This window comes from Miscanthus floridulus, chromosome 6 (genome assembly GCF_019320115.1).
Source record: "Miscanthus floridulus cultivar M001 chromosome 6, ASM1932011v1, whole genome shotgun sequence".
Taxonomy (NCBI): Eukaryota; Viridiplantae; Streptophyta; class Magnoliopsida; order Poales; family Poaceae; genus Miscanthus; species Miscanthus floridulus.
The window spans coordinates 113,979,201-114,005,598 of record NC_089585.1 but is presented as its reverse complement, the minus strand read 5'-3'; positions in this window follow the sequence as shown (position 1 = coordinate 114,005,598).

Sequence of the window (26,398 nt, the reverse complement as noted above, 5' to 3'; positions counted from 1 at the left end):
CACTCAGTGAATGAACGCCCAGCACAGAACCGCTCCGCACCAAGCACTGGAAACTAGAAGGCACCCACGCCAACCCCTACAGGCGATATGCCTTTCACCTGCTTCGCTTGTGGCCAACCGGGTCACAAAGCCGCTGAGTGCCCTCAGAACTCAGCTGCTCAGAAGTCTCAGTTCAAGGGATCTGCTACTCGTGGACGTCTCAACCATCTGGACGCCGAGGAAGCACAGGCTGCCCCTGACGTTGTGTATGGTATGTTTTTAGTTAATGGCAATACTGCATTAGTTCTATTTGACTCTAGAGCAACTTGTTCTTACATATTATCCAAGTTTGCACAAGAGCATGACCTGCCTGTAACCCCATGTGTAAAGCCTATCATCACTAGCTCACCTTTAGGAGACCTAAAGTGCACCCACATCTGTAAGGGAGTGAGTCTTACCATTGAGGGTCTTATCTTTAAAGCTGACCTAACCCTGTTACCTTCCACGAGCCTAGATGTCATCTTAGGTATGGATTGGTTAACCATTCACTGAGGTATCATATCATGTTCACCTAGATACGTCCAAGTGACCCACCCATCAGGCCAAGTTATTAGGTGTGAACCTCAGTTCGGAAAGTCCACTTCTATCCTATGTACCCTTAAAGCGAGTTCAGAATCACAAAAAGAGGAGAAGACAGTTCATGATGTGCCTATGGTCAGAGACTATCCCGATGTATTCCCTGAAGAATTACTGGGTATGCCACCAGACCGTGATGTGGAGTTCATCATTGATCTCTTACTGGGAACAGGACCCATTGCCAAGAGACCCTATCGCATGTCAGTTGATGAACTGGTCGAGCTTAAGAAATAGCTTGATGAGCTCATCTCGAAGGGGTATATCAGACCCGGTGCTTCACCCTGGGGATCCCCTGTTCTGTTTGTCAAGAAGAAGGATGGCTCGATGAGAATGTGTATTGATTACCGGGACTTGAACGTAGTCACCATCAAGAACAAGTACCCTCTACCAAGAATCGATGATCTGCTTGATCAGCTTTGAGGTGCCAAGTATTTTTCCAAGATCGATCTTAGATCTGGCTATCATCAGATGAAGATTCAAGAGAGTGACATCCCGAAGACAGCTTTCGTGACTAGGTATGGGCAGTTTGAGTTCATCGTGGTGTCCTTTGGACTCACGAATGCTCTCGCATACTTCATGAACATGATGAATAAGGTTTTCATGAATGAACTTGATAAGTTCGTGGTAGTATTCATTGATGACATCCTTGTCTATTCACCCACCGCTAAAGAACACGAACATCATCTGAGAACTATGCTTGAGAAATTAGCCCAACATCAGCTCTACGCAAAGTTCAGCAAATGCGAGTTTTGGCTATAGAAAGTTGCCTTCCTAGGCCATGTACTATCAGCTGAAGGTGTTGCAGTTGACCCAGCCAAGATTGAAGCTATGAAAGAGTGGGATCAACCTCGTAATGTGACCGAAGTCAGAAGTTTCTTGGGATTGGCTGGATATTACCGCCGGTTCATCGAGAACTTTTCTAAGATAGCCCATCCAATGACCAACCTACTGAAGAAGACTAAGGAGTTTGAATGGACGCCCGAGTGCGAACAAAGCTTTCAAGAGTTGAAATTGAAGCTTACCACAACTCTTGTGCTAGCATTGCCTGATATCAGCAAAGATTTCGTGGTCTACTGTGATGCATCCCGTCAAGGACTTGGCTGTGTATTGATGCAAGGTGGAAGAGTGATAGCATATGCGTCTCGACAGTTGAAAGAGCACAAGAACCGTTACCCAACCCATGATCTTGAGTTAGCAGCAGTTGTGCATGCCTTGAAGATCTGGAGACACTACTTGATAGGCAACAAGTGTGATATCTATACAGATCACAAGAGTTTGAAGTACTTTTTCACTCAAGAAGATCTAAATATGAGGCAATGCCGATGGCTAGAGTTGATCAAGGACTATGACCTAGAAATTCACTATCATCCGGGAAAAGCCAATGTAGTCATAGATGCTCTTAGTCACAAGAGTTACTGTCACACTTTGATCACTAAATCCGTACCACCTGAGCTCAAGGAAGAGATTGATGATTTCCAACTTGAGATACTACCACATGACTTGTTGAATAAGATCCGCATACAGAATGATCTCACAGATCGCATCCGTCAAGCTCAGAAAAGTTATGAAGAGATCGAATATCTCTGTGGTCTGATGAAACTAGGCTACAAGACCAACCACGAAGAAGATGAACAAGGAACCATCTGGTTCAAGGACAGAATCTATGTTCCATCTGACCTAGTACTACGAGAGGAAATTCTATCAGAAGCTCACAATTCCAAGTACTGTATTCACCTTGGAGGTTCAAAGATGTATCAAGACTTAAAGAAACACTTTTGGTGGAAAGGCATGAAGACAGACATTGCGGGACATGTGGCATGATGTGACACCTGTAATAGAGTCAAGGTTGAACATCAAAGGCCTACAGGATTACTGAAGCCTCTTGATGTTCTCGAGTGGAAATGGGAGAGCATATCCATGGATTTCATAGTTGGATTGCCCTATTCACAGAAAGGCAATGATTCCATCTGGGTGATTGTTGATCGTTTGGCCAAGATTGCTCCCTTTGTACTAGTTAAGACCAAGACCGATGCCGAAAAATTAGTAGATCTATATGTTGAGCATATTCTCAGATTGCATAGAGCTCCCTCTAGTATTGTATCTGATCATGGTCCTCAGTTTGTGTCCCAATTCTAGGAAGCCCTGCACAAGTCCATTGGCACCAAACTTGATTTCAGTACCGCTTATCACCCACAGACAGATGTACAGACAGAGCGAGTAAATCAGATCTTAGAAGACATGCTCTGTGCTAGTGTACTGACTTATGGCTCTGATTAGGAGAAATGTCTATCCTATGCAGAGTTCTCTTACAACAACAACTACCAAGTCAATATCAAGATGTCGCCATTTGAAGCTCTGTATGGCAGACCTTGTAAGACACCTTTGATGTGGTCTCAACTGGGTGAAAGATCATTCTTTGATTCCGCTAAGATCTAAGATGCAGAAGGAGTTGCTCAAGTGAAGGAGAATTTGAGGATTGCTCAAAGTCGATACAAGAGTTATGCTGACAAAAGAAGAAGAGAACTTGAGTTCAATGTGGGAGACTTCATCTATCTCAAGGTATCCCCGCTACGTGGAACTATCAGATTCTATGTGAAAGGAAAGCTAGCCCCTAGATTTGTTGGCCCATACAAGATTTGCAAGAGGATTGGAAAACTCGCTTACAAACTTGAGCTACCTAAGGAATTGGTGGGTGTACATCCCGTATTCCATGTCTCATAGCTACGCAAGTGTTTGAGAGTGCCCGATGAAGTAGTTCCAATCGATACACTTGACATTCAAGATACACTTGAGTATAAAGAACATCCTATCAGAATTCTAGGCAGAGATACCAAAGAGACCCGAAGCAAAACTATTCCTATGTGCAAGATCCAATGGAGCAATCATACTGAGAGAGAAGCAACATGGGAAAAAGAGTCTGACCTCCGGCTACGATACCCTTACCTCTTTGAAGAGTACGTTATGCTTTAATCTCGGGGATGAGATTTTGTTAACGGGGTAGGACTGTAACAACCCAAAAATCTACACACCAAAAATCACAACTACAAAATTTTTGTTGTTACCCCATGCAATGTTGAGTGACATCTGTAGGAGCCAACCCTAGGTGTTGCATTAGTTGTAACCCAACTAGACAATTTCATGAGCATGGCATGTTATTTGTTAATTATGTTTATTTAAATCCTAACAAATAAAATGTAGCATACATTGTTAATTCAAATGGTGATTTGGATTTCCATTTGCTTTATGTAATGCTTAACAACTCCTTTAAAGTAATAAACCATAAAGTAATTATTAATCAGACCAAAGAATAAATGCTTAAAAGAGAAAACTATTTCTATTCTTATATAACAAAACTGCACCTATTTTTGTTATACAAAATAGCAAAATAAAGTTCCTAAAATGTATAAGAGTGTTGTGGACTTCACATCTAATAATCCAATGGATGAGGTACACCAGTTTTGAATTCAAATTCCAAATCAAATTTGAATTCAAACAAAGAAGAAGAAAAATAAAACAGATAAAGAAAAGAAAGGGAGAAGGCCTCGCAGCCAGCTCGGCCCATAAGCCAGCCCTGCTTCGCGCGCAGGCTGGCCCAACTCACGCGACTGAGCGACCAGACCAGCAAGCTAGCCCAGCACGCGCTCATGCCCATGCACCCGTCTGCCCCACCAGCTGCCGCTGCCACCGAACCCCACGCGTTAGCCACTCCCCGGCACAGTGTCTTCTTTCTCCCCATGCCGACACCTCCTCCGACCGAGTCCCGACCAAAACGACAGGCATGGGCCTGGGGTCACATGAATCACCTGGCCCTGTCCCCTTGGCGCCGTGCCCACACAACCCCTGCGCCAACCACCCACGCTCGTGATACCATCCGATGCCAACGGCGCATCGCTAGCCGTCCGCCCCGTCCGCCATGGATGAAGCTCGGACCCCGGGGCTATAAAGCAACACTAGAGCGCCCTAGGGATTCCTCAGCCCACGACGCTGCCGCTCGATGGCCCAATAGCCCGCACCGCACCGAGAGAAGAGGGCCGAGAAGGTATTTAGAAGAGGAGAGGCGAGCAGGGAGCTCAGAGACGCCGATCACCAGAGCCGGAGCGCCGCCCTAAGTGCCTACCCTGACAACGCGCCTCGCCACCGCACCACCACCGAACGTCGCCAGCACCACTCGATGAGTCCTTTGGCTAAGACCTCCTCCTAGCCCCTGGATGCCATAGCAGTGCACGCACACGCCATGCTCACGACGCCGTCATCATGGCACGGCCACCACTTGCGCACTCAGCCGCCTCGCTAGACTAGGAAGTAGCCGTAGCACCACCATGACGCCCGGAGGATAGTTGCGTAGACCGAGACCCCGATAGCCGGCCGCAGCGCCTTAGCCATGAGCACTAGACCACCGGCCGGAGCTCCACCATGCACCACCACCGCGCGCGGACTCTGCCACGCCCTATGGTCGTCGTTGATGCTATACCCTATCTCCCGCTAGCCGTCTGAAAGGAAACGGGACACCAAGACCCCTAGAACAGCCCCGAGATGCCCCGCCGGCGAGCATCGCCATGACCGAGCCACCGATCACCGTGGCCAATGCCCTGGGAAGCCCTGGCCGCCACCTTGACCCCACCACCATACACGTGAGGCCTGGTGAAGCTTTTCCCCACCTCAATTGGACGCCAGTGCCGCTGTGGAAGCTCGTCGGTGAACGCACCACCGGTCGGAGCACGCCGGGGAAGGAAGCAGAGGAATCCTTCCTCACCGGCCACACATGCCTATACCCAGTGCACGTAGACTAAGCCAAATGGAAGAAGGATAGACTCGGTCCACCGAAGACCCAGCCTACGGTCCATGGACCGTGAACACAAGTTCACCGTGAGCCATGCGGTGTGGGCCAAACCATGGACGAAGCCCAGTGGAGGCCCTTGGCTATGACGTGGCAGTGCCACAGCATGCCACATGGTGGGCCAAAGCCCAGCCCGTATCCAAGCCCAACTGGCCCAGTTTGTACCCGGTCTGTGTTGACCGTTGACCGATCAACATTGACCGATTGACCGGACCCACATGTCAGCGACATAGAGACTCTAGATCCACTTGTCAGTAGGTGACATCATGCTGACATCATGACGACGTCACGTGGGTCCCACCTGTCAGTAACAAACACAGCCAAGGTGATGTCATGATGATGTCATGGTGACGTCAGCTACTGACATCAGCAGCTCTGACCCACCTGTCAGTGACTATGATCCGTTGACCATTGACTCGCCTATTGACTTGACATTGACTTTGACCGGACCCACAAGTCAGTGACCCAAGAACCATGGCCCCACCTGTCAGAACTGATGACGTTGATGACGTCATGCTGCCGTCAAGATGATGTCAGCAGGACCCCACTTGTCAGCTCAGAGCCGAGAGGATGACATCATGCTGATGTCATGCTGACGTCAGCATACCACGTGGACCAGTCACAATGTGACACGTGTCAGCCCTGAATTAATCAGCCTTAATTATTTTCATAGATGATTTAAACTTCAGAAATTCATAACTAATTCGTACGACCTCAGAAAAATACGAAACTAGGACAAAAATTCATCTAAAATCGAGCTTTACGCAATGAACCCATGTTTGAGTGCATTTGGCTCTTTTGAATTTTCATTGCTTCTTTGTGCTATTCTATAAACGTCGCTAACGCGACTATAATTTGAACGTATGTAGACTCGGAGGAGAACCAGACGGACGAGGATCATGAGCACCGTGAGGAGTACGGAGACGACTACACTGAAGGTGCCACATCCCACCCAACCTTGTAGCACCTATTATGCATGGCTAATATAGAACTGCTGTTGCTTTACTTTACTGTTATAATCATACTATGATAGGACTTGCATGGTAGTATGCTTACTTGATGGCCTCTACCTTGACGCAACCTTACCCTGGCATACCCTGCTATTAGGCTAGACACACGCTTACTGCTATATTTCATTTGCTTGTACTTCTACTACGCTTATACTACATTAATGCGTGGTGTTATCTGGGCTATGGGGAGAGTGCTACGTGTGTGACTTGGGTGTGTGGAGGGTGAGGGTTGTGTCGACCAAGTTGGAGTATACGACAAGCCTGGGGCAAGTCTTGCCATGGGGTGCTACCTGGGCACCCCTGGAATGGATACCTGTGGTGGGTAAATGGTATATGAGGTGGTCCTAGGTGTGAACCTGTGATGAGAGGAGCCTGGGATGGAGGTGCTGTGGTGGCACGATAAATGGAAACCCTGATGGAGACATTCTGGCTTGGTCATCCCTAAGGACTTACTAGTACTCAGATTCACTAGGAAGCCTTATGTACCACTCGCCCTATATGGTGCAGGACGACTAGACTACTTGGTAGGATATTGCCACTACTGCTAGGTTGATAGCAGATAGTGTAAGAAGGTACAGGGCACGAAGGATTTCCCCCACACCCTTTCGAGACTTCATGGAGACCTTATGGACCCAGCTCATGACTCATAGTTTCAGCCACCCCAGACTAGACTTGGGGTGTACCAGGGCTGAATGGTAGAGTGGCATTATCCTAGGCTAGCAAGCAGCTGGAATCAGCCCAGTTGACGACGGTCAGTGAAGAAGGTAGATCTTGTGGTCATGTAAAACCTTTGCAGAGTGTATGGTTGATCGATCGATACATGTGCTAACTTGTCGGCTATGGACCTTTCCTGGGTTTCGCTTAAACTAGATAAAGAGATGAGTCCTTCTCTTCTTCTCCCGTGAGAGAGTGTCGGTCGTAGCCAGGGGCTACAAGCCTTAAGACAGTGCCGAGAGGGAGTTGGCCTATCGACTGAGTGATGGTATGGTGATGGTGGTGTATTGATCCCAGGATTGAAACCTGGCTCTGGATAGAAATAGGGTGGAATGGGTGTGGGAATGGTGTTAAAACTTGACCAACTATTATTATATACTTAATATGCTAAAACATAGGAAACCCCAGCCTTATAGGTTCCTTTTGATTATATCTCACTTGCATCTAATTTCCACAAAAGCAATGCTCATAGGGTGGGAGTGGCCAGTATAAATCGTACTGATAAATTTTGACACACAGGTTCTACTGAGGAGTATAGCTCCGAGGAGTTTGACGGTTGAGGGGTTCGTTCCTATGCTCGAGTTTTTGGTGATCTTATCTCCAAGCTGTTCTGGATGAATGCTACTTTTGATTCCGCCAATGCGGCGATGTAATAATTTATGTAATTCCACACTATTTGTACTCTAATATTACGTTGTATGGATATGGTATTCGACTAGAATTTGGGTAATATGATTTACAACGGTCATACTACACTTCGACTCTGTGGATTTCCCTTCGCGGAAATCAGGTCGTTTCAGGGGGGACATCGAAGGATTCACTAGCCACACACCTGGACATGCAACACTTGGGAATCAGGAAGGAGCTACATTCTGTGGAGCTAGAGAATGGCCAGTTTGAACTTCTGATTGCGTCATGGACATTGAAGAAGGAAGAAAAGCGTGCGCTTATTTCTTTCTTCAATGAGCTCAAAGTCCCGATGGGCTACTATGCGAACCCAAAGAGGCTAGTGAACATGAGAGAACTCAAGTTCAACTATGTCCCTATGAAGGCCCATGACTATCATATCATTATGACTCAGCTGCTCTCTATTGCCCTATGTGGTATCCTCCCCCCCAAAGGTCCGCGCCCCAATCATAAAGCTTTGCTTGTTCTTCAATGCGATCTCAAAAAAGGTCATTGATGTGTCCACGCTAGAGCAGCTGTAGCGGGACATAGCCAAAAGTCTCGTTAGGCTTGAGATGCATTTCCCGCCGACTTACTTTGATATCTCATTGCATCTGCTCATTCATCTTGTTACCAAGTTAGAGCCCTTGGCCCAATGTACCTGCATCAGATGTTCCCTTTCAAAAGATTGATGAAAATTTTCTAGAGGTATGTTAGGAACAGATTCAGGCCAGAAAGGGGCATGGTTGAAGGATGGTCAATGGAGGAGACCATTGAGTTCTACACATATTATCTAGACATCAAAAGGGTCAGAGTTCTAGAATCTCATCATGAGGGAAGATTACGTGGCAAAGGAATGATTGGGGAGAAATCTGTTACAGTAGACGGCCCTGTTTGTTTCAGACAGGCACAGTTCGCTGTTCTCTAGCAAGCCGAGGGTGTGATGTCATACATTGACGAGTATAGGCAATTGCTGCAAACTCTGTATCCAAGCATGTCATAGGCTTGGTTGGATAAAAACCATAAGGAGGAATTTGTCAACTGGTTGCGATGTCGCTTGCTTGGAATAAAGTTGGGTAATCAACTGGATGCCTTAGCCAAGGGACCTTCGAGTACATATCTTAAGTACTAAGGGTATGAGATCAATGGATTCACATTTTACACAAAAAAGCAAGATGGAAAGAGCACATACCAAAATTATGGTGTTCGTTTTGATGCTCACGATGAAAATGGCAACGTGCATGCGACATACTATGGTTTCCTAGAGGAGATATGGGAGATAGCCTATGGTCCGTTGAAGGCAGCTCTTTTTCACTGCCAGTGGGTCTGGCATGAGGAAATCAACACTAAAAGCAAAGGGTTCACTACCATTGATCTCACTAAGACCACATACAGAGACGACCCCTTCGTCCTTACAAGAGATATTATGCAAGTATTCTATGCAAGGGACAACAAGACAAAAGGAAGGCTAAAAGTAGTCCTAGAAGGAAAAATGAAGATTGTCGGTGTCGATGGAATGACGGACGATGAAGACTACAGGGGCTATCAGGAAATGCCTCCATTCGGGGTGAACATACCCCTACCTATTATTCAAGAGGGTGACGAACCTGTTTACATATGGCTTGATCACAATGAGGCCCTCATTGTTGATGCACCTAAAGATAGTTAGATTATTGTTAACTATGTAATCATTATGCACATAACCATGAAGGATGTTTGATCCTAAAGAAACTCTCATGTCCTCTCTCCTCCTCATTAATACTCTGCCAACTCAACAAATATGCCGACGTATCATTTTTAAACTTTACTCTCTAAATTTAAACACCAGCTAAATATAAATATAAATATATATGTCTAGACTTCCGATAGAAGGACATTGGGGTGGCCATTCTCTTCTGAGCTACTACTAGTAGTGAGGGATCCACAGCTCCTCGGTGCCACTGGTCCCCAACTAGTTTGTAGTCCCTGCTCGCAATACTCGAAGGAGCCTAGCCCAGCACCGAGGAGCTGTGGATCCCTCACTACTAGTAGTAGCTTGGAAGAGATTGGCCACCCCAATGTCCTTCTATCGAAAGTCTAGACATATATATTATAAAATTGAAACAAAAAAATTAAAATTTGGGCCGCTTAGGACTCGAACACGGGTCTCAAGGGCTAAGTTGCGGAGTCTTAACTGTTGAGGCAGTCAGAGGAATTTGAAAGGAAGGGAAAAGTTATACTACTTAACCCCTAACTGGTACAACCACATCATTACTGGTTTGAGCAATGGCCCGACAGTGATGGTTCCTCGTCACTGTCGGTTTAGAATTACCACCGGTAGTGATGAGCAATTTCTCAAAGTCATTTAACAATTTATAAAATTGAAACAAAAAATTTGGGCCGCCTAGGGCTCGAACACGGGTCTCGGGGGCTAAGTTGCAGAGTCTTAACCGTTGAGCCAGTGGGTGGCATTCAAAATAATTGGAAAAGTTATCCTACTTAACCCTTTACTGTTACACCCACATCACTGTCGGTTTGATGATTCACCCAGTAGTGATAATTCCTCATCACTGTCGGTTTAGAGTTAAAAACCGACAGTGATAACTCCATTCACTGTCGGTTTTTAAACTAAAACCGACAGTGATGTGTAGATGCTCCTCATATGCCAATAGTGCTCCCACTAACCACAACAGTTGGAACACTGCTCCCACCTACCCCGATAACTTTAGTTCAGAAATAAAAATGTACCACGACTGCTAGCCCCTATAAAATGGCCCTTGGCTAGGAGCTAGCCTCTCCATGCATTTTGGTTTTAGCCAGGCCTTATCAGCCATGATACAGTGTTTTTCTCTCACAACAAACCACAGATATCATTATGCGTCGTAGTCCACCAAAATGGTGCACACAAGAGGTACTAGAAGAATGCTACTGAAGATAGAGCAACGCCGAAGATTGGAGATGCCACAAGGTTCACAAAGCCATCCGTTGCGATGCGCATCTGGAAAAAGGCCATGTACAGACAAGGTGGATTCATCAATGCCACCTTGTCATCTCCAACCGGTATAGCTCGTCGACCACCTCGGTGCTGCTATTTGCCCCTAGTTGGTGCTAGAAGAATGCTACTATGGTGGTTATATTATAATGTGTTGATACACATTGATTGTAACATTGACCTATACGCAAATAGGTATTTGTTATCGTATATGGAATTTTAGTGTAAGGTCTTTGTTATCGTATATGTAATTTATTTCTAATATTTTTATTATTTTTTGATGCATTTCATTACTATCTAAATAAATATATCGTTGTTGTTAAAACTTTCCCACTGTACTATCTAAATAAATATATCCTTTATATATATGCACCTTCACTGTCGGTTCTACTTAAAAACCGGCAATGATGTCCATGCCCCCCTATATAAAATAAATCGCCGACCACATACATCGATCCCACCCACCCACGAACTCTCAAAGTCTCATTTCTCACGTTTCACACTCACTTCTTAAGAAATCCACTCTCTCTACGTGATTTGGTCATGGCTCTTGCATTTTTCAATGGCATTGATATGTTGTCTAAAAGCGACCGTGATGCCTAAGAGGGGGGTGAATTAGGCAACTTAAAATTCTAACTCTAAACTATGGTCTCTTTTTCTAAACCTAGCAAAACCTATACAAAAGATAAACTATCTAAATGTGCAACTACGGTTTTGCTAGTGTGTTGCTATCTCTACCACAAAAGGAGTAACACAATCAATGTAAATGCGGAAGCTAAAGAGCAAGGTAGAGATATGCAAACTCCCGTCGATGACTCTGGTATTTTTACCAAGGTATCGAGAAGCACACAAGCTTCCCCCTAGTCCTCGTTGGAGCCCCTCACAAGGGCCAAGCTCCCGATCGGGTAACTCCGTGGATAGCCTTAGGCCTTCCCCAGGCATAAGTAGGTCTCCGACGTGCCTTTCGACAAGCCTCTCCCGAATGCTCCCCGCCATCTTCACTATCAAGCTTCCGACCGAAACTCCGCGGGCCTTGTTCCCTTCAGTACACGGTGGCGGCCACACCACAAACGCGGTTGGTGTGATCTTGCAAGACTAAATGCCCCTCCAATGTACAACAATGGTGCTCACAAGCACCGAGTGGTAAGAGGTATGCAAACCTCACTAAACACTAGGCCTAAACCTAGAGCAAGCGCATAAGCAGTGGTCTAATCTACCTAAGCACTTCGCAAAGCACCTACGCTAATCACCTAATGAATCACTAAGCACTATGCAAGTGGAGATCACTAAAATGGTGTATCAACACCCTTGATATGTTTCCTCAGCTCCACCTTTACCAAATGGCCGGTTGGGGGTTGTATTTATAAGCCCCACTGAGAATGTAGCCGTTGGGGATGAAATCCCACTTTTCTGCTACTGACCGGACGCTGAAGTCGTCCTAACCAAACGCATCCGGTCGTCCCGACCGTTGAAGCCGCGAACACTGATTGGACGCTGCCAGCATCTGGTCACTTGCCACCGGATGCGTCCGGTCGCAGTTTCGCCACTCTGGAACCTCTCTGTACTCGATCGGACGCTGCTTCCCTGCGTCCGGTCGGTTTTGCCGCTAGCGTCCAGTCCAGCGTCCGGTCGCTGCTGCTGACGCTAGTTTGCCGAGCCTCATTACCGAAGCATCCGACCGCTTCTGCCAGCGTCCAATCTAGCGTCCGGTCGTCTCTGCGAGCTCGTTTCTTCGTGATCTTGTGTATGGCTTGGTTCCTATCTTCGTGCTTGGACTTTGCTTGATATCTTGGGTCTTCTCTTGTGCTTCTAAGGTCTTCTTAAGGTGTTGATCATTGGATCATCACGTTGCCTTTGTCCAAGTCACGTCTTGCATCCAATTGAACTACAAAACAATCACTTGCAAATTCATTAGTCCAATTTGGTTGTGTTGGTTATCAAACACCAAAATCCAAAGTAAATGGGCCAAGGGTCCATTTTCCTTACAATCTCCCCCTTTTTGGTGATTGATGACAACACGACCAAAGCAAGCAAATAATAGAATTTTGAAATTTTAAAACTACCTACTTGCTAGGATGCAATGCAAGGGGCAAGATTATATGATGCTAAAAGATACTACTTATAAGACTACATAAAAACTTATCTTGCCCTTGCAAATGTCCCCATGTGGTATTATGGATTTAAGCCTTGCTTCCTATAATTTTTTCTCATTACATAGGCTAATCCATAATTCACTATCCTCCCTTTCTCGGACCATTACTATAAATTAATGCTTGCTTTTGGTCCTCTAAATTCTCCCCCTTTGGAATCAAACACCGAAAAGGAAGACATTAGTTGCACAAGGGAGGGTCAAACTTTGTGATCCTTTATGTGTAGAATGGAATAGATCATGAAATTTGACTCTCAAATTATATAGACAAAGCGCCCCCTAAATATATGCATACATATGATGGAAGGCAATGCATATGCATAATTGGCAAAAAAAACTCACTCACGGGAATTTAATCTATATAATGCATGGAGAAAGCATATAAATATCAAAATGAAATCAACATGATGATATTGGTTTAGAAATACCACATGTGGAAACCAATTTGATTTCTACCACTTGCAACTGGTGGTGGATCTTTAAAGTATGATGCTTAACTCCGGGGACTCCATTTTCCTTGCAATGAGACTACTACATACATGATAAGCTTGAAAAGGTGTTAGTCTCAAAGCATCCAACTTGTAGAGTAACCTCCCCCTAAATTTGTGCACACAAGTATGGAATATTTGTTGGAAACATGCACATTGATTTTAGAATCAATAATATCACTTGAAAGATGACTTTTCATGAATGTGAGAATCATTTTCGAAGATGGTATTTGGGAGAAATTATCTACAATTTGGACTTTGGCACATATTAGATGAGCAATTGAAGGACAAGCTATGTGCCGTGCTCCTAAACAATTTTACACCATGTAGGATTGCTCCAAGAAATAAGAATAAAACCGAGCAAGCCTACCATATGAAATACCTAGTGTATGCATGACAAAATATAAAAGAATGCAAATGCAAACCTAGGTAAGAAGAGTAACTAGATTCTAAAAGATACCAATTGTAGGAAAATTTAAATCTAATACCAATTGAAGTAAATTGAATCTAGTTACCTAACATGGGAAGGGGAATTTGGGTTCATAGTATTCACTAACCCACTTGACAATGATTTTGTCCATCATGATGCACCCCATGAAATGCATCCATACTTTGCCAAGTCTCCAAATTCCCCGATGTCCATCGGACTTCTCACTTCCCTTTTGGGATCCAAACCTTCTTGGTGCTCTTCATGTTGGAAATAATTTCCTTTGGCACCCAAAAGCATTTGACCTCATTATTGGCTTGCTTGTTCACCTTGATGGCCACCACCTTGTCATTTTTCTTCTTCTTCAAGAGATAAGGTGTGGAGGCCTTCTTGTCCACCTTGTTGGTGTAGGTGTTGGAGAGCTTGCTTGCTTGTTTTTTGTTTTTCTATTTCTTCTTTGCTCCTCCCCCATTCTTCACCTTGCACTCATAGGACTTGTGACCTTCCTTGTGGCACACGTAGCAAACCACGGTTTGTCCTTTATCAAGCTTCTTCACTCCCTTGATGGTGTTATCTTGATGAAGTTGGGCTTGCTTCGCCTTGCCTTTCACTTGAGTTAAGTCCTTGGTGAGGCGAGCTACTTCTTGCTTGAGTTGCTCATTCTCCTTTACAACCTCTTGTGTGCATGTATCTACAAACAACTTTCTCAACACAAACTTGGTTGCATGAGGGTGAGTCTAAACATAAATCATTGCAAGAAGTGAAGGCATCCTTTTTAGACATGTTAAAGATAGAACTTTTCTTTTTAGATGCCTTGGTGGGGGTTGTACTAACGGCTTCAAGCTTAGCAACTTTGTTAGTTAGCTCATCACAATGTTTGCACATGGTTTCCATTTTAGCAAGCAAACTTTTATAAGCATCTTGTGAACTAGCTAACTTTTCTTTTAATCTTTCATTTTTCTTTACAAGTTGCTCATCATTGATTGTGCATGCATTTGTTGTTGCACTAGCCTTAAGTTGCTCAATTTTAGTAGATAGTTCAACATTGAGATTAGCAAAGTTCTCATATTGTTCAAGCAAAGTTTTGTATGCTTCTTGTGAACTATTTAGCTTTTCTTTTAATTTTTCAAGCTTCTTTTGTTGACTAGTGCAAACTTTAGCATAATTAAGATTTTGTTGCACAATTTCATCATAAGAAGGCATTTCATCATCACTATCACTCTCACTAGAGAATGAGCTTTCGTTACCTCATGCCATAAGACAAACACGAGAAGAGTTTGATGATGAGTGCTTGCGGCCTCGCCTCTTGTGATGGTGTTTTTCTTCACTTAAAGAATCATCCCATGACCTTATTGATATGAGGGCTTGGTTCTTGCACACCTTCTTCTTTGTCTTGGGTGTGGGTTTGTTTGGACAAACTTCCATAAACTGCCCCAACTCGCCGCATCCATAGCATCCTCTCTTTCTTTGCTCATTTCTTTGATTGGTGAAAATGAGATCTTGGATTTGGATGGGCACACCCTTGACATTATGCCTTTGGATCATCTTCTCCACCTTGTTGATTAGTTTGATTGATTCTTCATCAAGGTCGGAGGTGGAGGAGGAAGATTGATCATCATCACTTGATTCTTCATCATCATCCTCATCTTCTTCTTCATCTTCACTTGAGGAGCTTGAGCTTGAGCTTGAGCTTGTCTCAACTTGCTTGCCCTTCATCTTCTTTTTCTCGCTACATGCGAGAGCTTTGCCTTTGCTTGATGAAGAGGCTTCTTCTTGACCCATCTTGCGTGACATTTCAAATACCACTATCTTGCCAATGACTATGGTTGGGGTCATGGTACTCAAGTTCTCCATGTTGTGAAGGATGGTGATGATGCTTGCATATTTCTTTTGTGGTAGCACGGAGATGATCTTCCTCATGATGTCCGCATCACCTAGCTTTGTTAATCCTATAGAATTGAGCTCATTGATTATTAGATTTAAACGAGAATACATATCATGAACAAGCTCATCATCATTCATTTCAAAAGAATCATAACTTTGTTGAGCTAGGCAATGTTTTTGCTCACGGACATTACTTATGCCGTCATGGAGCTCTTGGAGTTTTAACCAAATTTCATGTGCCATATTTAAAGTGAACACTTGGTTAAAAATATCCATGCTAAAAGATTCGAACAAGCAATTCTTAGCTCTAGCATTGAAATGTATTTCCTTTTCATCACTCTTTGTGGGTTTATCGGGATTCTTAATGGGTTTCATCCCGTCACGAGTGACTCTCCAAACTCCCAAATCAACCGCCTCAAGGTAGTAAGCCATTCTAGCTTTATAATAGGGGAAGTTAGTGCCGTCAAAGTGCGGAGGCCTAGAGGTATCCATCCCAACCACTCTAAGTAGCGTCAGCTCAACAGCGGTTAAGCCAAAGGTCCAAATTGAGACAACCGGCTCTGATACCAATTGAAAGGGACCATGACGCCTAAGAGGGGGGGGGGGTGAATTAGGCAACTTAAAATTCTAACTCTAAACTATGGTCGCTTTTTCTAAACCTAGCAAAACCTATGCAAAAGATAAACTATCTAAATGTGCAACTACGGTTTTGCTAGTGTGTTGCTATCTCTACCACAAAAGGAGTAATACAATCAATGTAAATGTGGAAGCTAAAGAGCAAGGTAGAGATATGCAAACTCCCGTCGACGACTCCGGTATTTTTACCAAGGTATCGAGAAGCGCGCAAGCTTCCCCCTAGTCCTCGTTGGAGCCCCTCGTAAGGAATCCCTCGCAAGGGCCAAGCTCCCGGTCGGGTAACTCCATGGATAGCCTCAGGCCTTCCCCACGCGCAAGTGGGTCTCCGACGTGCCTTCCGGCAAGCCTCTCCCGGATGCTCCCCGCCGTCTTCACTATCAAGCTTTCGGCCGAAACGCCACAGGCCTTGTTCCCTCCGGTACACAGTGGCGGCCACACCACAAACGTAGTTGGTGTGATCTCGCAAGCCTAAATGCCCCTCCAATGTACAACAATGGTGCTCACAAGCACCGAGTGGTAAGAGGTATGTAAACCTCACTAAACACTAGGCCTAAACCTAGAGCAAGCACATAAGCGGTGGTCTAATCAACCTAAGCACTTCGCAAAGTACCTACGCTAATCACCTAATGAATCACTAAGCACTATGCAAGTGGAGATCACTAAAATGGTGTATCAACACCCTTGATATGTTTCCTCAGCTCCACCTTTACCAAATGGCCGGTTGGGGGTTGTATTTATAAGCCCCACTGAGAAAGTAGCCGTTGGGGACAAAATCCTGCTTTTCTGCTACTGACCGGACGCTGAAGTCGTCCTGACCGGACGTGTCTGGTCGTCCTGGCTGTTGAAGCCGCGAACACTGATCGGACGCTGCCAGCGTTCGGTCACTTGCCACCGGACGCGTCCGGTCGTAGTTTCACCACTCTGAAACCTCTCTGTACTCGATCGGACGCTGCTTCCCTATGTCCGGTCGGTTTTGCCGCTAGTGTCTGGTCCAGCGTTCGGTCATTGCTGCTGACGCCAGTTTGCCGAGCCTCGTTACCGGAGCATCCGGTCGCTTCTGCCAGCGTCCGGTCCAACATCTGGTCGTCTCTGTGAGCTCGTTTCTTCATGATCTTGCATATGGCTTGGTTCCTATCTTCGTGCTTAGACTTTGCTTGATATCTTGGGTCTTCTGTTGTGCTTCTAAGGTCTTGCTTGAGGTGTTGATCATCGAATCATCGTGTCGCTTTTGTCCAAGTCACGTCTTGCATCCTATTGAACTACAAAACAATCACTTGCAAATTTGTTAGTCCAATTTGGTTGTGTTGGTCATCAAACACCAAAATCCAAAGTAAATGGGCCAAGGGTCCATTTTCCTTACATTGTCTTCTCTAATATTTTATCTATATTCATTGATCTATACTTATATTCATGTTTCTTTGCATTCTACATTTATATATATTATTATTCCTTGCATTCGATCTATATTTAATTATGTTGCCACATTTTACTTGGAAGAATTTTTTGTGCATATATTTTATGTTCATATTTTTTTTGGCATTTTATCGATCTGGTGATATGAACAACGGACCTCCCCCACCATAAGAACCAGGTTTTTGCCCTAGCGATGAGCCATTCGCTCCTAATGTGGCCATTCCATGGTTCCCTGTTCCAGCTATTGTGTGAAATATTTTCCAACATCTTTTGTTTTTTTTATGCTAACAAATAAGTGTAATTAGTTTAATATCATTGTTGCATACATATATGTCGCATACTATATCCCTAATAGATTGGCTGCAAATAGTACTTAGCTGGTTCTTTATCTTGGACATCGTCGAGAACATGGCATCTAATGCAAGTGGTCAGCTATGGATGTGTGAACTCAGTTTTTCCATCCCTTTGAGGGGTGCAAATCATCGGAACCATATCCATGAGATGGGAAGACAGAGCCCGAACATGATAAGCGCCCAATTCAGTATCATGCGCATCTGTTTAGAGGCACTTCAACGTGTTTGCTATAATGTGCTTGATTTCTCTCACTTCAAGGCACTTGGTTTTAATGCTGGTGATATCCTTGTCCCGCAAGCAAGCGAATGGTTTGCGAGCTACAACCGTGTGGATGTGGTAAAATGGTCACTTATACCTGAGTTGTGGTTATTTGCTGTTTATTATTGTAATAACATTCTCTAATTTTTTTCTTTTTCTTCGCATGCAGATTATGCTCCAGGACCTTACCTATGCTGCATGTGGCTTGTGGGCCATTCTAGACCAAGCTACGGAGCAACTCGGGTATGATTGGGACTTCTATAATGGTAACCTCGGCCAGCTCACTGTAGAAGGACGATAGTACTACATAAGGATTACTAACAGGGGCAGTGGTCATTCAGTAGGTTACATCTATGGCCGACCATTCTTTCGGTATTGTGAGGCACGAGAGAGTGCACTCATACGGGCATTGGACTTCATCGATAAAAGTGGATACATAATCCGTGACATCAATTACCATATATGGCTTCAGAGGCACGTTAGTGTGCGTGGCCCGATCGAACCCGATAGTGATTCTGATAGTAATTAATGTTTATTAGGTTGGTTTCAAGTTCGTAGTTTAATTGGGTTCTAATTTTAATTTGTATGGCTTTGTGTGTTTAATTATTGTCATGCATATAGTTCATGTAACATTTGTTGGACAACTAGAAATATACATTCTAGTGTCATATTTGTCTCAACCTTTTTCTTAGGCTTCCACGTGCCACGTGTGAAGAAAACACAAAGTTTGAGATTTTTTAGAGATGGTTTGCTACTTTCTGAGGTTTAATTGAATTTCCGCGCGACGACATCGATTAATTATAGGTTGAACTGAGTCTACCCACAAAAAGATCCAGAATGGTGCCAAACTTTTACACAGGCTCTAATGTGCCCTAGGGTTAAGAATTTTGAGGAGGTGAATGACAAAATCTATTGGGTCCAAGATGAAATTCACCCTCTTTTATCTCATTCGGCACAGAGAAAAATATAATAAATAAAAAAACAGATCAGAAAAACCTTAGATCTTGTGTGGGGTCTTAATTCGGGCATACATGCTTGCTAAAAAAATTTCAAGCCATTTTGATATAGGCAGAGTATACATGCTTCACAGAGGTATATGTGTCTTTTCATCGAACCATGACTATACACATAGGTTATCAAGGTTTCTGTGGTTTATAGGCATTCCGGTGTCATATTTTGTCTCAAACTTTTTCTTAGGCTTGCATGTGCCAAATGTGAAGGAAACACCAAGTTTGAGATTTTTCGGAGATGGTTTGCTACTTTCTGAGGTTTAATTGAATTTTCACGCGATGACACCGATTAATTATAGGTTGAGCTGAGTCTACCCATAAAAAGATTCGGAATGGAATGGTTCTAAACTTTTACACAGGCTCTAATGTGCCCTAGGATAATAATTTTGTGGAGGTGGATGAAAAAATCTATTGGGTCCAACATGAAATTCACCCTCTTTTGTCTCATTCAGCACATAGAAAAATATAATAAATAAAAAAACTGATAAGAAAAACCTAAGATCCTGTGTGTGGTCTTAATTTGGGTGTACAAGCTTGCCCAAAAAAAATCAAGCCATTTCGACATAGGAATACACATGTTTCTATTTATTCAGTATATAAAAGAATTTTTTAATATATATAAACATCACTGCCGGTTTCAAAAAACCAACATTGATGAGAATAAACCGACAGTGATACTGTTTACTGTCGGTTTATTTTGAAAACCGACAGTGATATATAAAAAATTAAAAAAATTGTGCCTGCTCTCGGGTTCGAGCGCGGGTCTCAGGCTGCAGATTTCATAGACTTAACCGCTACGCTAGTATAGAGTGTGTGCCAAGGGTTATTTACTTTTTTCTTTTGACCTTTAGGCCACTTAAAAAATTATACAATAGATAAGTTGAGGGTTCTTAACCGTTGCGCCTATAGGAGGAGTTCGAAAGAAAACGAAAACTTATCCTACTTAACACCTAACTACTACACCACATCACTGCCGGTTTGGGGAATGACCCGGCAGTGATGTACCCCATCATTGTCGGTTTACAAGCAAAAGCGGCGGTGATGAGCTATTTCCCATAATAAATTAATAATTTATAAAATAGAACAAAAAATTTTAGGTCACCTAGGACTCGAACGCGGGTCTCAAGGGCTAAGTTGAGGGGTCTTAACTGTTGCGCCAGTAGGAGGAGTTCAAAAGAAAACAAAAACTTATCCTACTTAACACCTAACTGCTACACCACATCACTACCGGTTTTGGGAATGATCCGGCAGTGATGTACCCCATCACTGTCGGTTTACAAGCAGAACCGGAAGTGATGAGCTACTGGTATAAAAATGGCACGGGTTGAAATTATCCAAATTCATTTCAACCCCACGCCAACCCCTCCCCCCGTGTCGCTGGAGCACCACCCCATGCCAGAGCACCGCCCCACGACGTCCACCTCCCCACGCCAGAGCACCGTCCCACACTGGATCACCACCCCACGCCGTCCACCTCCCCAAGCCGGAACACCACACTATTTATGCCAAGCTAGAGCACCGTGCCGTTCGGAGCACCGCACCGTCCGTCCCACCGCTGAGGCCTTCAGGAGCGCGCGGACAGCTGCTTTCCCACCCCTACTGTGAGTGCGTGGCTCACTGACCGCTACATGTCTGATGAAATGTCCCACAACTGCTTACTTGAATCAGTAGAGGATTTTCATTTACCAAGTACTACAACTTATTGTTTGATATGATAATTTACTTGCCATAATTTATGTTACTGCTACTTTATTACAATGCTAGCATACAGTTTGGTCATGAATGTCTAGTCTGTAGTGCCACCGATGCTCAATGTTTTTGGATATGAGGATGGAGTATATATATTTTAGACCTATGGAACTAATATATGCACATCTTAGCATGGACCAGATAGGTACAAGTACAACTACAACTAATTTCTAAAAGATTTGGGTCTTCTTACTCCTTTCACAAATCTCATTCCTAGAACTGATTATGAGTCACTTCAAGTTTCAAGCTTGTGCAAAAGCCAAGATAAAGAAAAGTTAATTGGATTGAGGCTAACTACAAGCAAATGAGGGTTGTTCGATCAGTATCAGGCAGGAAGAAACAATCATTATCAAAGAAGATTGGAATTTGGAAAGATGCTTACCTACACTGATACTTGTGAAAGAACCTCGCGCTGATGGTTGGGGGATTTATAGTGAGACTGAAGACTCTAAGACATCTCTAGTAGTATATCCAAAAGTCTTAAACTGGCTCTCTAAATCATCATTTGGTTTTTAACAAATAAAAAAATATTCTTTATATCTTTCCTACATCTAACAACTTTTCTTTATCTTGTATGCATTGTAGAGGGTTCAATGCACTTAGACTAAGGTTATGATGACTTAATATATTAATTGGACTGAGGCTATGGTCATGTGCAATGATGATATAATCATAAGTTGTAGTAACTATTACTGAGGCACATGAATAGTTGTTTTCCAAACACTCCTATCTATGCAATGGTTGTTTGTTATTCATAAATATATTAAATTTTATAAGAATACATCATATTTGAATGACAACCTAATTTACTTAAATGTATAGGCAACCATGGCATGGTATGTAGTGCATGTTGGTCACGTGCCTAGGATTTATTGAACCTGGGAAGATTGCTATGCTCAAGTCAATCGCTACCCTGATAATTTGCACAAAAATACAACACAGAAGCTGAAGCTTTTAGGGTCTACTATAGTCATCCAGCCTACCTTGCAAACCATGGGCAACCGGCCTACTATGGTCCAATGAATGCAAACCATGGCCATCCACTGGCACTGGAGATTGAAGAGAAGCCACCCGCCGGAGATGTGAAGATTAGAAGAATTGCTCCTTGGTCTTGAAAAGATGTTATGCTTTTGTTTATGGCTATGGTCATTGCTTTTCTTATTTGGAAGTTGATATAGGCTTAGTTTTGTAGAACAGTAGGTGAACTTTGTTGTATGTGGTCAATCAAACAATGAATTTATTCTAGGTGAACATATGCTATTATTTGACTTTGTTGTATGTGGACTTATTATTAGACTTTGCTTTAAACATATTAATATATATATATATATATATATGCTATTAGTAGTTGTTCACAGCCAAAACTAACCATGATTGTGTCACTGCCATGACTCATCGTCGCCTGTTATCCCGTCGCCGAAGAATAGATCGGCAACAAGAAGCGGCTGATATCGCTAGGATGGGAGAGCCACATGATCCAACAAACGGTGATGGTGTCAATCAGGACGGTGAGAACGAGCAGCCATGGACCCTGTCTGGCCTGCTCGATCTAGGAAAAAATGACCAAGATGGTCAGGTAACTTTGGTATCATGTGACTATATAAGCACACACACTAATCAATTGAGAGGGTCATAACTTATTTGGTGTCTCTAGCAGGAGCCTCCGCCGATCGAGGAGCCAAAGTGTTCGGGTAGCAGAAAGGCCAGATCCAAGCGAGGCGTGTCAAAGATTTTTATTGGTAGGAATACACACTGGCATATTACTGAGTTCGATGAATTCGGGGATCCACTCTCACCAGGGTTAAGATCCCTCAACTTAGCCCTTAAGACCCGTGTTCAAGTCTCAGGCGGCCCAAATTTTTTTGTTCTATTTTATAATTTTTTAAGTGGCCTAAAGGTCAAAAGAAAAAAGTAAATAACCCTTGACACACATCCTATACTAGTGCAGCGGTTAAGTCTCTGAAATCTGTAGCCCGAGACCCGCGCTTGAACCCAAGGGCTGGCACATTTTTTTTAATTTTTATATATCACTACTAGTTTTCAAAATAAACCGACAGTGATAAACAGTGTCATTGTCGGTTTATTCTCATTAATGCCGGTTTTTTAAAACCGACAGTGATGTTTTTATATATTAAAAAATTCTTTTATATACTGAATAAATAGAAGCATATGTATTCCTATGTCGAAATGGCTTAAATTTTTTTTGGCAAGCTTGTGCACCCAAATTAAGACCCCACACAGGATCTTAGGTTTTTCTTATCAGTTTTTTTATTTATTATATTTTTCTATGTGCTGAATGAGATAAAAGAGGGTAAATTTCATCTTGGACCCAATAGATTTTTTCATCCACCTCCACAAAATTATTATCCCTAGGGCACATTAGAGCCTATGTAAAAGTTTGGCACCATTCTGGATCTTTTCGTGGGTAGACTCAGTTCAACCTATAATTAATCGGTGTCATCGCGTGGAAATTCAATTAAACCTCGGAAAGTAGCAAACCATCTCTGAAAAATCCCAAACTTGGTCTTTCCTTCACACGTGATACATGCAAGCCTAAGAAAAAGTTTGAGACAAATACGACATCGGAATGCCAATGAACCACAGAAAACTTGATAACCTATGTGTATAGTCATGGTTCGATGAAAAGACACATGTACCTCTGTGAAGCATGTATACTCCGCCTATATCGAAATGACTTGAAATTTTTTTGGCAAGCATGTACACCCAAATTAAGACCCCACATAGGATCTGAGGTTTTTCTGATTAGTTTTTTTATTATATTTTTCTCTGTGCCGAATGAGACAAAAGAGGGTGAATTTCATCTTAGACCCAATAGATTTTATCATCCACCTCCACAAAATTCTTATCCCTTGGGCACATTAGAGCATGTGTAAAAGTTTAGCATCATTCTAGATCTTTTCGTGGGTAGACTCAGTTCAACCTATAATTAATCGGTGTTGTCGCGCGGAAATTCAATTAAACCTCAGAAAGTAGCAAACCATCTCCGAAAAATCCCAAACTTGGTGTTTTCTTCACACAAGGCACGTGGAAACCTAAGAAAAAGGTTGAGACAAATACGACACTGGAATGTATATTTCTAGTTGCCCAACAAATATTACACGAATTACATGCATGACAATAATTAAACACATAAAGCCATACAAATTAAAATTAGAACCCAATTAAACTACGACCTTGAAACCAACCTAATAAACATTAATTACTATCAGAATCACTGCCGGGTTCGTTCGGGCCACGCACACTAACATGCCTCTATAGCCATATATGGTAATGGATGTCACGTATTATGTATCAGTTTGTATCGATGAAGTTCAATGCCCGTATGAGTGCACTCTCTCATGCCTCATAATACCGAAAGAATGGTTGGCCATAGATGTTACCTACTGAACGACAATTGCCCCTGTTAGTAATCCTTATGCAGTACTGGCATTCTTCTACAGTGAGCTGGCCGAGGTTACCAATGCAGAAGTCCTAATCATATCCGAGTTGCTCCGTAGCTTGGTCTAGAACAGCCCACAAGCCACATGCAGCATAGGTAAGGTCCTGGAGCGCAATCTGCATGCGGAGAAAAAGAAAAAAATATAGAATGTTTTTACAATAATAAACAACAAATAACCATGACTCAGGTATAAGTGACCATTTTACCACATCCGCATGGTTGTAGCTCGCAAACCATTCGCTTGCTTGCGGGACGGGGATATCACCAGCATTCAAAGCAAGTGCCTTGAAGTGCGAGAAATCAGGCACATCATAGCAAACACATCGAAGTGCCTCTAAACATATGCGCACGACACTGAATTGGGCGCTTATCATGCCCGGGCTCTGTCTTCCCATCTCATGGATATGGTTCTGATGATTTGCACCCCTCAAAGGGATGGAAAAACTGAGTTCACACGTGCATAGCCGACCACTTGCATTAGATGCCATGTTCTCGATGATGTCCAAGATAAAGAACCAGCTAAGTGCTGTTCACAGCCAATCTATTAGGGATATAGTCTGCGACATATATGAATGCAACAATGATATTAAACTAATTACACTTATTTGTTAGCATCAAAAAACAAAAGATGTTGGAAAATATTTCACACAATAGCTGGAATAGGGAACCGTGGAATAGCCACATTAGGAGCGAACGACTCATCGCTAGGGTGAAAACCTGGTTCTTATGGTGGGGGAGGTCCGTTGTTCATACCACCTGATCGATAAAATGCCAAAAAATTATGAACATAAAATATATGCACAAAAAATTCTTCCAAGTAAAATGTGGCAACATAATTAAATATAGATCGAATGCAAGGAATAAGAATATATATAAATGTAGAATGCAAAGAAACATGAATATAAATATAGATCAAATGAATATAGATAGAATATTGTTGAAGACAACATATCAATACCATTGAAAAATGCAAGAGCCATGACCAAATCACGTAGAGAGAGTGGATTTCTTGAGAAGTGAGAGTGAAACGTGAGAAATGAGACTTTGAGAGTTCATGGGTGGGTAGGATTGATGTATGTGGCCGGTGGTTTGTTTTATATTAGGGGGCATGGACATCACTACCGGTTTTTAAGTAGAACCAATAGTGAAGGTGCATATATGTAAAGGAAATATTTATTTAGATAGTATAGTGGGAAAGTTTTAACAACAACGATATATTTATTTAGATAGTAATGAAATACATCAAAAAATAACAAAAATATTAGAAATAAATTATATATACGATAACAAAGACCTTACACTAAAATTCCATATACGATAACAAAGACCTATTTGCGTACAGGTCAATGTTACAATCAATGTGTATCAACACATTATAATGTAACCACCTCAGTAGCATTCTTCTAGCACCAACTAGGGGTAAACAGTAGCACTGAGGTGGTCTACGAGCTATACTAGTTGAAGATGACAAGGTGGCATCGATGAATCTGCCTTGTCTATACATGGCCTTCTTCTAGATGCACACCGCAATGGATGGCTCTATGAACCTCGTGGCATCTCCAATCTTCGGCGTTGCTCTATCTTCAGTAGCATTCTTCTAGTACCTCTTGTGTGCACCATTTTGGTGGACTACGATGCATAACGATATTGTGGTTTGTTGTGAGAGAAAAACATTATATCATGGCTGATAAGGCCTGGCTGAAACAAAAATACATGGAGAGGCTAGCTCCTGGCCGAGGCCCATTTTATAGGGGCTA